The 13037-nt window shown below is 41.8% G+C and overlaps 1 protein-coding gene across 1 annotated transcript in view; it reads left to right on the forward strand.

Moving 5' to 3' along the window:
* LOC107738341 (zinc finger homeobox protein 3-like) overlaps positions 1-13037 on the forward strand; it is a 235323-nt gene that overhangs the window by 34143 nt on the left and 188143 nt on the right. The window contains exon 3 of the mRNA XM_016550084.1: positions 8548-8618. The gene's annotated coding sequence lies outside the window, so the exon portion shown is untranslated. The remainder of the gene's footprint in view (positions 1-8547; positions 8619-13037) is intronic.

The raw sequence follows: 13037 nt of genomic DNA on the forward strand, positions 1-13037 counted from the left end.
CACCCTTCATCCGAACTGCTCATTAGGGCAGTGTGCGTCTGCTGGTCTCATTGGCTGCACTGGAGGTGGAGGAATAGCACATAATTATGAAGTGGAGATGGCATTACGCTCATCAGAAATTATGGATGAGTCTCTGGGCGCCGGCCTCGGTGTCGACTCACCACGGGCCCGGCACAGGGAGGACGGTGCTGATAGCAGACGTTTGGGTTACAGGTAGAAAGGTCACCTCGAAGAACAGTATCTCATCGCTCAGAACTCACATCACCTGCCTTAACCTACACACACACTTACTGCAGTCATCACCAGTCACGGCTGACACTCGTGTCCTCCAACCTTGTATACTGTTGCTGAGGCAACTACCACCTTCTCTCTTCACCCTACTACATCCACGGAAGGGCATCTCTGATGGAAACACTTCTTAGTCAGAATCAGGTCTGTACTAATGCTTAGTAAGCTGCCAACCTAGATAGCATCACTGCCTACAGTATGCAATGGAATAACTTCCGACATGAAGGCTATTTCATAATTTACGTAGACAGAAACAGAATGGGATACCTCATTGTGGTATAAATAAATAAATAATCCTGAATGGTAGACAATGTCTAAAGAAGAATAAATAGTGAATTTCATTGAATACAGAAATGTAACAAAACCCTAGTTCAATCAGTGTAATCAAATTTAGATTATTTTAGCCAGTATTTTTTTGTACATTTATGCATAGTAGTGTTGTGTTGTGTGCAACCCAAACAAAAACAACAACAAAAAAAAAACATGGTTAGTATAGTTAAACCATGGTAACCACAAATTAACCATTTAACCGTTTTGCTATATTACCCATAGTTTAACCATGGTATTTGTAGTAATTTTATTAATTGTAGTAATAACTTTGGTAATACAAATGGTAATAAAAAACAACATGATTACTACACTTTTACTACAATAAAACCATGGTTAATTTTTATGAACCAGGTTAAGATGTTCCCTTAGAAGGTAGCTGCCTATGTAGCCAGTAAGGCTGCTCATTAGGTTTTAGTACAGAGTTTTGTTGTGACACTATGGCTGAGGGGAAAAAAAAAATATATATATATATATATATATATATATACATAAACATTTTTTACAATTTACAGTATTTTTGATTGCATTTTTTTATAATTACACACACCCAAACATATATCACGTATTCACCCACAGCTATGGCATTAATGAACAGCACACGGGGGGCTGTACAAAGTTGTCTCACCCCTCACACACTTACCAGGGCCCCCCCAGACCTTCCTGATCTATCAGAAAAACTAATTACAACATCTAATTAGTGAGAGAAGGAGAGAGACTGACCCATGCAGCTCATTTAGGACAGTAATTACACCTTATTTATTATTCATCTCACAGCTAAATAAGACTCTGACATTTCAATAACAATAAAATATGGAGCATTTAAAACAAAAAGTGTCCGTACTAATTGCCCATTTACAGATGAGAAACAGGATGTTGCTATTTGCATTTGAACGCAGTTCGTGTCGGCGCAGGGCGACAACGGTGCAGAAGATGAACGCGGAGAATGAGCTCGCAAAACGAGGCTGACCCTCATCACAAGCCAGCCATTATTTTTTAGTGGCGCTGCATTTATTAGGGAGTCTGATTTTTAATGGCCCTCTTTTTCTGTCGTGTCAGGTCTTTCCAGAGTGTGGCTCTTCCGCCTGCCCTCCGTCGTCAGCCTCTTGAACCGCTTTGCGACACATTAGGTCGCCACTTTGTTATGAGCCTGTGTGTGGCCCACTGCCAGAATGGAATCAAAAAATTACTAATAATAGCGTTCAGAAAATGGCCGGCGTGACGGATGCTGTGGGGTATTTATTAGATTTATATGACCGTTTTTTACAGTAAAGCTCCCCCAGCCCCAACTCCTGTTCTGCTCTTATCGCGACCCCCCCGACCCCCCATCCCCCCCGCCAGTATTTTTTTGTACATTTATGCATAGTAGTGTTGTGTTGTGTGCAACCCAAACAAAAACAACAACAACAAAAAAACATGGTTAGTATAGTTAAACCATGGTAACCACAAATTAACCATTTAACCGTTTTGCTATATTACCCATAGTTTAACCATGGTATTTGTAGTAATTTTATTAATTGTAGTAATAACTTTGGTAATACAAATGGTAATAAAAAACAACATGATTACTACACTTTTACTACAATAAAACCATGGTTAATTTTTATGAACCAGGTTAAGATGTTCCCTTAGAAGGTAGCTGCCTATGTAGCCAGTAAGGCTGCTCATTAGGTTTTAGTACAGAGTTTTGTTGTGACACTATGGCTGAGGGGAAAAAAAAAATATATATATATATATATATATATATATATACATAAACATTTTTTACAATTTACAGTATTTTTGATTGCATTTTTTTATAATTACACACACCCAAACATATATCACGTATCTAAATATTAATAAGCAGTGAACTTTTAAGAAATATCTCAACAATATGCCAATTGCCTTTCTTTTCAAGAATTTCATTATTTTTATTTATGGCTTTTCTGTGTATAACCTTCTATTTGCTGAAATAACCCCGTTAAACACTGCCTGAATGACTCATTATAAATTGAAGAATTAACCTGTCAGTTTTTTAAAGCACATAACTATTGACGGTTTGCATTTAGATATGTTATGCTGTTTATGTGTAATGAGGACTTTTGGACAAGTTAGCTTGTTATAGTTCAGCTTGACTCTCACATTATCATTAGATAGATGGGCTCCTGTGAGACTGCTAAGCCAGGCTGATCAGAAGGGAAGAAAGGAAAGGAAAAGGAAAGAGAGGAAGAAATTGCAATCAGTGACTTGCTCCTGATCCAGTGCATTTAGAGTGTTCGCCTCTTCCCGCCCACTCAAGGCCTAAACCCAGAACTTACTGTGTGCCAGTGCAGTAAACAGGTCCAATTAGAACAGTTTCCCCAACACACACACACACACACACACACACAATATAATGCAGCGCCAGTAGCAGCTGCCAGCATCTTAATGCACACTAATCTTTCTGACGTTTACCTGCTAATATGGCTTGATTCAATAAGTCAAGTGGCGACAGACAGATTTCCAGAGAACTAGAAGTCAACTGTCAATATCTGACTCAGTATGCACAACATTTCTTTGTGCTAATTTGTAGGTGAGTGTGTACATCTGTGTGTTTTTCTGTTGCATTAGAATTAATATTAGAGATAAATTAACATATTTGCTTTGATATTGACCCTTTATGGGTCAATGATGTGTAAGCATGTCCATGATAAGGATAGTAAAAATCAAATAAAAAAAACTTTAACTTAAAAAAAAACAAAAAACATTTGTATTTGTGCAAAAATAAAATGGTTTTAGGTGGTAAATGTTTTCAAAATACTAATAAGCATTTTTAAGAAATGCTAAATGATTATGCTGATTACTTTTTGTTCAGAAAAAAAAATGTATGTATGTATTTATTTATCTTCTTCTTTATGATATCAGGACAGTTGTATCATCCTGACATTTTTGACTACGCCCCCCAAAAATATGCCATTTGAACTGCATTTTTAATGAAAAACTAATATTAATAATAATGAGGGTCATAACACTTATGCACATTTATTCACACATGCATATAGACACATGGACACTTCAGCAGAGAGAGTGATTTAGTTGTTGACCTTGTGAATGCAAAAAGGAGAGTTGAAGCCCAGTGACCCATATAGACTGGAGGAGTTGTTTTGGGTGGCGTCTCCCTCCTTTCCCCCTCGCTTCATCCCTCCTTTCCTGTCTGCCTCTGCTCCCTCTCGCTTTCTACTCCACTTATCAGTTGAAATAAGTGCCGTCATCAGAGACTGGGATTGATGGCAATCCCAGCATGCACACTTCTACATTATTTAAACCTGGAGTGGACATCAAGATTTCTGCTTTTGTCTTCTAGTCTTCAGCTGTCAGAGGTCTCAGATCTGTGATTCCTGTTGTGTCATTTAACCAAGCTCCAGCGTGGAGCGGCACAAAGAAGTCCGACAATTTGACAGATTTGAGCTCCACCGCTGTATCTCAATAGCCCAGTCCCAAAGAAACTGGATTTTGGCTTCACAGCCATGCGAATCGACACGCAAAACCAGATGCACAGACCGAGAGAAAGTGAAAAAGAGAGTGAGCTCTTCACCTCAGGGCTGTGGGGGAAGAGTTTGAACAATGTCTCCCTAGGGGGGTGATATTTTATAGTTTGTGTCCATCAGTGGCGTGGCCCGGGGCTCTGGGGTTGACAGTAAGTGCTCTCAACACCGCTGACACTGATTCATCTGAGCTACGACATACATGAGACGAGGGGAGGGGGGTGAAAGAGGACGAACGAGGCAAAAAAAGAGAAGGGTGTCGGGACGACATCTTAGAGCCCTGAGTGCACAACACGGACTTTACCTTTTCATCCGCATGCGCGAGACCTTTGTGTTCGTGCATTTGTTGGTTGGGCCGCATGGTTTGAGAGCAGACCCTCCAATCTAACATGGCATTTCAATTTCTCCTTCACTCCACCTGCTCCGTTCCCCTGCTTCTACATTTATATAGAAGAGGAAGACTGCGAACCCCGGGCCCTCAGGATACGCATATTAAGCAATCAATGTGTCACCTCTTCTTGACAATCCTTTTTTCCCCCCATACAGAAGACCTGCTCATTTTTTCTTGTCAGCAGAAGGTCATTTGCTGTATTGTGATTCGGCCTAATAGCTGGGTGATGGAGGTGCATGATGGGTCCGCACCCAAACCCCCACCGTCCCGCTCACACGCGTTCTAGACGGCCTCCTCGGCTCGAGCGGAGGCACCCCACCCAGAGCCGCATCTCCATCTGAGGCTGTTAAATGTGATAAGCGTGGAGTGTGGCACAGGGGCCTCTGATTAATAAAAGATGGGGCTGCTCCGAGCTCCCAGGGGGATGTCCTTTCTGAACCGACCCGCCCCGCGCGCGCACAGACGCTCCACACAATGCCTCTTGCACCCGCACAATAGACAGGAAATGGGGAGCGAGAAGCAATCATGGAAATATAACATTTGAAACGTCTGCGTCCTGTGCCCCTCACATCTCGCACATGTGCATTAGAATGGACAGCGATTCGCCTTTTGAAAAGCCAAAAATATGACTAATATATTCACATATTTGAGAGATACATATGTGAGACGGGAAGTTTGATACCCTGCTGTTTTGGAGCACAAAAAGCAAATTTTTACTTTTATATATTCAGATTTTGAACGCGTGCACTGATGCAGTGATGTTTTTATTGTTGATCTATATTGAAGAAAGGGACATTACATCCGTTTGCATATTTATGGGGGAAAGTGTGAGCGATCGGGACGCTTCCATGCAGTGAAGCTGCGTGGAACCGTGTCACCTCTTCACTCATTGACATGTAATGGCTTTGTTACCAACAGACGCTTTGTCCTTATTCTCCTCATGTTTACACGAAAAGACAGCATAACCCTGGTTGCCCATGGAGACCAGAGAGACATCCCCTTTTCTCCCTTCCTTCTTGGCACTTGAATGTCTCAAATTTAGATGATTCATCCTCTTTATTTTTTGTTTCAAATGAATAAACTGGGGGATAAATCATAAAACCACAAATATAAATTTGCTAAATTTTGCTAAATTGCATAGCTATTCCTCAAATAACACAGCATAAACCTAAACACACACATATGTACACACACAAATGCTCATCAAACCAGTACCTCAGCCTGGTAGCTTGTAGTTTTTCTCGTAAGACTCTTGAATCTGTGCAGTTGCTGCTCTTTTGTAGACACTGCGTTTATCTTTTCATAACCACGCCCCCGCCGCGGGACCAGACAATAGCAGGACGTTTCTAATTTTCTGCTGGATAATGGCAGTCATGCTAAAATGAAATAGGTCAGAGGTCAGTTTTGCTGGATGTGATTTCTGGGAACATGGACCTTTCCCATTTCATAAATGCGATGCTTTAATTCGATTCCATTGAGTATTGTCTTTTCAGAATGACGGCTGAGAAAATAGCTCATACTTCGAATGATTTTCACATGACAACATTATGAATTCAGTTTTACGACCAGCATTTTGGAATTGTATGTCAACCTTTGGGTTTATTTACTTATTCTGTAGTGAGTGCATCCAGATACGATGCAGCTGTGCATGTGCGCTTCTGATATTCATGTGTCTGTGTCCCTTTTGACCTCATCACCGGGCTCCTCCCACTAGCCTCAGCTGAAATAGATTGATATAGCCAGTGCATGAATATGTATGCAATATGCACATTGACTTGAACTTGGTTTTGACCTTTGTTTCCATAAACAATATACATATACAAACATGAGCCATCGGCTTCACTCTGGACAATTGAGGTACATAAGATTTTTCCATACATTATTATATATATATGTATATATATTTTTTCCTTTTCAGTAACACACAATAAAAAGTGTTGACCTGCCCTTTTTTTTTTTTTTTTTTGCCAGCAAACTATAGTATATACACTAACCAAAACAGATGGCAGCTACTCTAAATAAAAATAATTCTTGGCTCTAATGAATATTATTGGCAAAAATGTAATGGCGATATGTGTACAATGTAATGGAATTCTTTACACTTTGACAAAATCTAAAATCTAACAACAATTATTGCATAATCTAACTATAAAAAAATATACATTTATTGTGAAATATAAGGGGTGTTACTGGCAAAAAAAAAATTCAATTATGTGTTAAATCTAATAAAATACATTATTCATTCAATAATTATTGCAATTATTTGCAATACTTGTCAAAATGCAATAATGATTAATGATAAAATCAAATGGCAAAATCTAATGCTCATTATTGGTTAAAAAAATCGAAAGGCAATCCTTGGCAAAAAAAAAAAAAAAGTCAAGTAGTGGAGAACATTTCATGACAAATTCTAAAATCTAACAATAGTTATTTTGATATTTTAATTGCAAAACTGAATGGAAATTCCAGGTGAAATCTAATGGATATTACTGGTAAAAATCAAATGGCAATTATTGCCAATTCTTGACAAAATCCAACAGCAACTCTAATGCAAATTATTGGTAAAATGTAATGGCAATTTCTGGTAAAAAAAAAAGCAATGGCAATTAGTGGAAAACGTTTCAAGACAAATTGTAAAATCTAATGAGAGTTGTTGGATATTATTGGAAAAAATCCAGTGGATATTGTTGGCAAAAATTCAGTGCCAATTATATGTGAAATCTAATGGAATTAAGGCCACAAAGTGAAAGGTAAATTGTTGGCAATTCTTTACAAATTCCAATGGCAGTTCTAATGCAAATTATTGTAATATTATTGGCAAAAATCTAATGGCAATTACATGTCAAATCTAATGGTGTTCATGCCAAAAAATTAATGGCAATTCCTGGCAAAAAAAAAAAAAAGGTAATAGCAATTGGTTAAGAACATTTCATGACAAATAACAAAAACTAACCTCAGTTACTGGTTGCTGTAATCATAAAACAGTATGAAAATCTTTTAAAAAAATCTAATAGCAATTTAGATATCTGTGCTGGCGTGAGACTCCATTTCCCAGAGAGCAGCACAGGAGAGGAGGTGAGGTTGCCTTACTCTCTTAAACTGCTGCCCTGGAAGGTCATTGCTCACAGTCATGTGAGAGGCCAGTGTGGCCCCTTGGGCCCTATGACAAACAGGGCTGCAGTGCTGAGGTGTGTGTCAGGGGTGTTTTTCCACAAAGCATTCTATAAAAGTGTAACCGCTCCGTGTTTGCCCTTTCCTCCCTGTACGCACGCACTGCTCAGCCAACAGGCCCCTAAAGAGCTCTTAAGAAATGCTGAGCCAACACACAAGCCGGCCCTGCTAGCAACTCTAGTAATTCTCTTTCTCGCTCTTTTTTCCACTTTTCTGTCCCGCGTTCCCTCGCTTGTGCTGAATCACGGAAGACTGCGACCGCCTCGGAGGGGAGAATGGTGCTTGTTTAGGGCCTGAAGCTAATTATGGAGCATTAGAGCAGGGCTAAATAAATGTGTAATGTTGCTAATTGTGTGCCAGTGAAAACAATAACTCTACAACAGATGCCCAAGGGCACAGGGGGGCGAGAGGCTCTGGGAATAGAGGGCCTTGGCAGGGGCCATCAGCGGCCCCTCCTCCAACCCTCCTGCTACCTCACCAATGATCTGTGCCAGCAGCACTGAGAAACACATGCGACCTGGCATCAACAGTTAGCAGTCAAGCTGTTTCTACATGTGCGTATGTGCTTCTGAGCGTGCGAGATAGAGTTCCCATGATTCCCAAGCTGACGTTGCGCATGCAAACATGCACCGCAGCAACAGCAGCAATCTGTCCCTGCCACCTTCACGCATCGCTGCATTAATAAACATGAATTAGTAATAGCACATTTAGACCAGGTCTGGGTGCAGAAAATGTGAGAGCAGAAGCTCGCGCTTCTGAGATGCTCTGTCACTCAATTCCTAATACTGTCCCAATGCATCTGTTTCTTTTATGTCTCACACGTCTTTCTTTGTATTTCTGTATGTCTGTGTGTCTGTGTTCTAGGTTTGGATCCACTCTGTGACGGGAGACAGCGTTTGAACGGTGCACACTACTGGATCTCCGGTGGCCTGCCGGTACGTACGCCCACTCCCGCACAGATTTCCCAGCAGCACCTGAGTGAATGAGGCTAACATGAGTCTTTACACCCACTTAGACCGCACACAGGACATGAGTGACAGCGTCACATCACAACTTCACGTGTCAAATCGGAACTAGAGATTCAATCAAACACTATTCTACTACAAAAATGAGTATGAAAAACACACTCGCGTTTGAACTTACAGTGGCCTCTCAGGTCTTTACCGCAGTGTTTAGATAAGATTAGCCTATCTCTCACAGCCAGAAATGCCGCGATGAGTAGCAAACATATGAGTCTGAACTGTTACAGCTGGTATGTGCTTAACACACACAGGTGGACTGCAGACTGCCTGTCTCAGGGCCAAACCGAGGCTCCCTCAGCAGGACTTACGCACGCACATTGCAACGGAATCTCCTTGTAATCCAGTCGTAATGTAGTGCTAACTTACTGGCAGACACACACTGCCACAGGCTCTTATTGATCATTTTATTCACACACAGTTACACACAGTCCTACACTCACAGGTGTGCACATATACTCTATTGTGGCCCACTGACATATTTGTCTGTTGCAACACTAGCCTAAGGAAGTGAAATATTTTCGTATTACCCCTTTTCCTTGTTTCCTGCACCCTGTTCCCTTTTTATTCTTTCATTCATCCGTTGTTTTTTTTTTTTTTGTTCCTTTACTGATTGTGGCATTAGCACAGATTGCTAATGATCCCTTCATTTTGAAGCCTTACTGCATCACAGTCTCAAGGGAGCCGTTTTCGTTGTGTTTTTACTAATTGCCATAATTTATTTACTTGTTAAGGTTTCCTGACCAATTAATTGTGCCTTTTTCTCTCATTCTTAACAAATACATGTCTTGCCCTCCTTAAAATAAAAGGACAGGATTTGCGGATCTGAAACTATAGAATGAGGTCATTCCTTTTATGAAAAATAGAGCTTGCACATAATATTTGTTTTCCTTTCCTAACTAAAAAGTATACATATCATTCTTCTCTAGAAATATACTATATATATCCAACATTAAAAAATGCACAATAATATATTTTATTTGCTGTAGCACATCCATCTTTGAAAGATGTCAGTGGATGAAACCCACAGCCTAAGTTTGAGTCTAAATTTAAGATATAAACTTCTAGGTGCGTATAAATAAAGTGCTTTTGGTATTTTGAGCCACAGCACACCTCAATTTCCCTAATTTAGCACCTACTGCAATGAATCAGGTGCGGGTAACATAATCTCGCTAATAAACTGCGGTGTGTCTGTGTAACAACTTAAAGAAATAGTTCAGCCAAAAATGAAAGTGCACCCTCATTTTGATTCAAATATGTATGACTTTCTTTCTTGCATGGAACACAAAAGGAGATATTTAGCAGAGTGTCCAAGCTGCTTTTCTCCATACAATAAAGGTGGATGGGGACCAAGGCTAACAATGGTGGTCATTCACTTTTGTAGACTGGAGAAAAACAGCTTAGACCTTCTGCAAGATAAGCCTGCTAGAAAGTCATATGGGTTTGGAACAATTTGAGTAATTATTGACAAGTTTTGGGTGAACAAAGTTTCGATCATAATCACAGTCCAGTGTTGTCTCCAACTCCGTATTATAGGTCTTTATATCATTGTGTCTCGTTTAGATCCATGTTTCAGATGCTAGTTGGCAACGCAGGGCACTACAGCCAGCATGATGTCATGCCAGAGGTGTACACCTTAAATGTGTGTGTTAAAGTGAACATTTCCATTACACAAAGGTATTCAACAGAAATAGAAGACAGGGCTTCATTCTCTTGGTTTTAGATTGTGGGACCGATTGGTGATCAGTGGTCTGACATCCTGCATCAATTCTCTTCATTATGGCCTGCAGACCAGGCCTGATCCTCAATCAGCCCTGAGCACATCAGTTGAGCACAAACCACAGTGCTGCCGAAATATACTTTGGTCTGGATCAATACAGGCCTCCCTTGGGCTCTTGTGCCTGATCCCCCCTGGTGTGTCATGTGACTGAGTGGCAAGACAGGCCTGATTTTCTAAACAGCCCTCGCCTCATCCATTGTTCTCCACTGTAGGACCAGCAGCTCTTCTGTTTATTATCCAGACTTTTGTCCAAAAAGTGAGACAAATATTCAGTCAGTAGAAAGTTGAAAGTGTCTGTACTCCAATAGCGAGGGACTGATGCACGTCCAATGATTGATATCCAATTTTTGAACGTTCCACCATGATCCATTGGTGCACAGTTTGGGTTTACGAAAAGATCAGGCACCAAAATCCTTAAAGTGGCCCGCAATTATCCTCAAGGCTATCAAATGCATTGGACCTGCTCTCGGTATGATGTTTTCTCATTATGAATTCCCTTCCGAAGTGATCACTGCCGTATTTAGCAGGCCTCCTTATGAGCGAGAAGTCATCGGGTATAGTCGTTCGCAGGTAAATTTTATGGTATGCGACTCCATCGCCGTCAACCACGGCTAGAGAGAGAATAAATGATAATTAAATTTACAAAGCAATCAGAATTAATCGTGTACCATCTCCCACAGCGATTACACACCTCCGCCTCCCCCCGCGCACACATATGCTCATTTACTCACCAGGCCAAACCTGCGCCTGTTTTCGTTCATACGTTACCTCTCTCGCCCACTCCCTCTCTCTCTCCGTAAATGATTTTGTATACTTACGGCGAGACTCATTAGTCACCCCTCCCTTCCGCGGCTTAACGAGAAAGCGATTAGAATGCATGTTAACGCAGTCCCAATGGCTGCTCCTGCTCGCTTCTCTACGTCCACACCACACTGCTTTACCTTCAGCACTGCCTCCTTCTGCCTCTCTGTGAGATCTCCCCTTCTCTCCCCTCTACCTCTCTCTTCTGTGGCTGCAGCCTCTCTCTCCTTTCCTCTCTCTCTTTCCCTTTCCTCGTCCTCTCTGCAGCCTCTCTCTCCCTTTCCCTCGCTCCTCCCTCTCTTAGAGCTGCAGGCTGCTGGGGGTTTTAGACGGATCACTCTCACAATGCCTGATCAATACAGCTATTGATCGGCTGGCAAAATGTTTATAAAATCATCCTGGGCAACCGGAGCGACGGGGTGGAGAGGAGGAGCGCGAGTGAGGGGAGGGCCGTGAGGGCGATGCCATTCGGCCAGGGTAGAGGAGGCAGCGTACCCCTGATTGGTCGCTTCTCTGCCCGCCTTGCCAGGCAACTAACGGGGTACGTTGTTCTGGCACGGCGCTCCTGTGGCGCTCTGCCGAACTTTCCAGCCGCACAAGCCGTCACCGCCACTGCAGCAGCCCACTGTTTTTACTGCACGCCGTTGGCTGCCAGCCAAACTCTGACAGCACCCACCCCCCGACATCCCACCTCCCAGGAGTCAATAACCTTCATTTGCATAAATTAGCAGGCGGCAGGCAGTGCCAGGCTCTTAACGAGTCAGTGTCATGTCATGTCGTCCCTCCTCCCCTCACTCGCTTCCTGCTACACGAGGACACGCGTACTCCCGGCCCACCTGCTTTGCAGGTTCCCTTTGGCATGGAATACCCTCTGGACCCTTCTCCATTTCACCGGCTCTCTGTGTGGCTCCTGGGACCCTGCTCCCACTATATCAGCATTATCAAACAACACGTCCCCACAGATCCCCCTGCTCCTGTGTGAGCTTGTGCTGAGAGATCTCAGACTAAAACACATGCTGAGTGCTGCCCTTGTCCCTGAGCACATATGCTGGGATCTTACTTTTCTGAATGGTGCTGCGGTTCCTGCAGACAGTTTTCCCACCTCGCACTTAGAGATGCTAACCACAGCAAACCTAGCTAATCTTTTCATCAAGAGCTCCATTCATGATGGAGAAGGATTCGTCCTTGACATCCCTGCAGTCGTGACAATAAAGGATCATTAGCATTCATCAGTCATTTATCAGTGTTTGAGGAATAAATCTAATCTGCTGTTCTCACAAAGATGGTAGAAAGATACCTAGAACAATTAAACTGTTGCATCAGACTCTGCTAATGCTTAAAATGTATCAGCAGCTTCCTCGTAGCACAGAAATGTTTAGAAAGCCCACAGGTTATAGCTATAAAAGTTTTCAGACACAAAATATAACCGTTCCATGTGGTGTATTAAGTAGGGTTTGGTATCTTTAGGCACCACACATTTTCATTTCAGGTCACAATCTCATTCCAAAATGATACTCAATGCAATTCAGTTTTTCAGCATAGATGCAAATCTTTAACAAGTCGAGGTCTCTTGTTGCCAGTCTCTTGTCTGTTGTGTACAGATTCTGCATAACAGCTGTGCTAAAATATGGCCAACCCACCAGCAGAAATGGAAGTGAGTTTAATAACATAGCATCGGGTCTGTAGCGTTCATTCTGATTGAAGTCTGGATCAGATAACTTTATCGTTTTGTCAATCAGTTAGTGTCTTGTTTT

This window comes from Sinocyclocheilus rhinocerous, unplaced genomic scaffold, assembly GCF_001515625.1.
Source record: "Sinocyclocheilus rhinocerous isolate Xijiao unplaced genomic scaffold, SAMN03320098_v1.1 scaffold1065, whole genome shotgun sequence".
Classification (NCBI taxonomy): Eukaryota; Metazoa; Chordata; class Actinopteri; order Cypriniformes; family Cyprinidae; genus Sinocyclocheilus; species Sinocyclocheilus rhinocerous.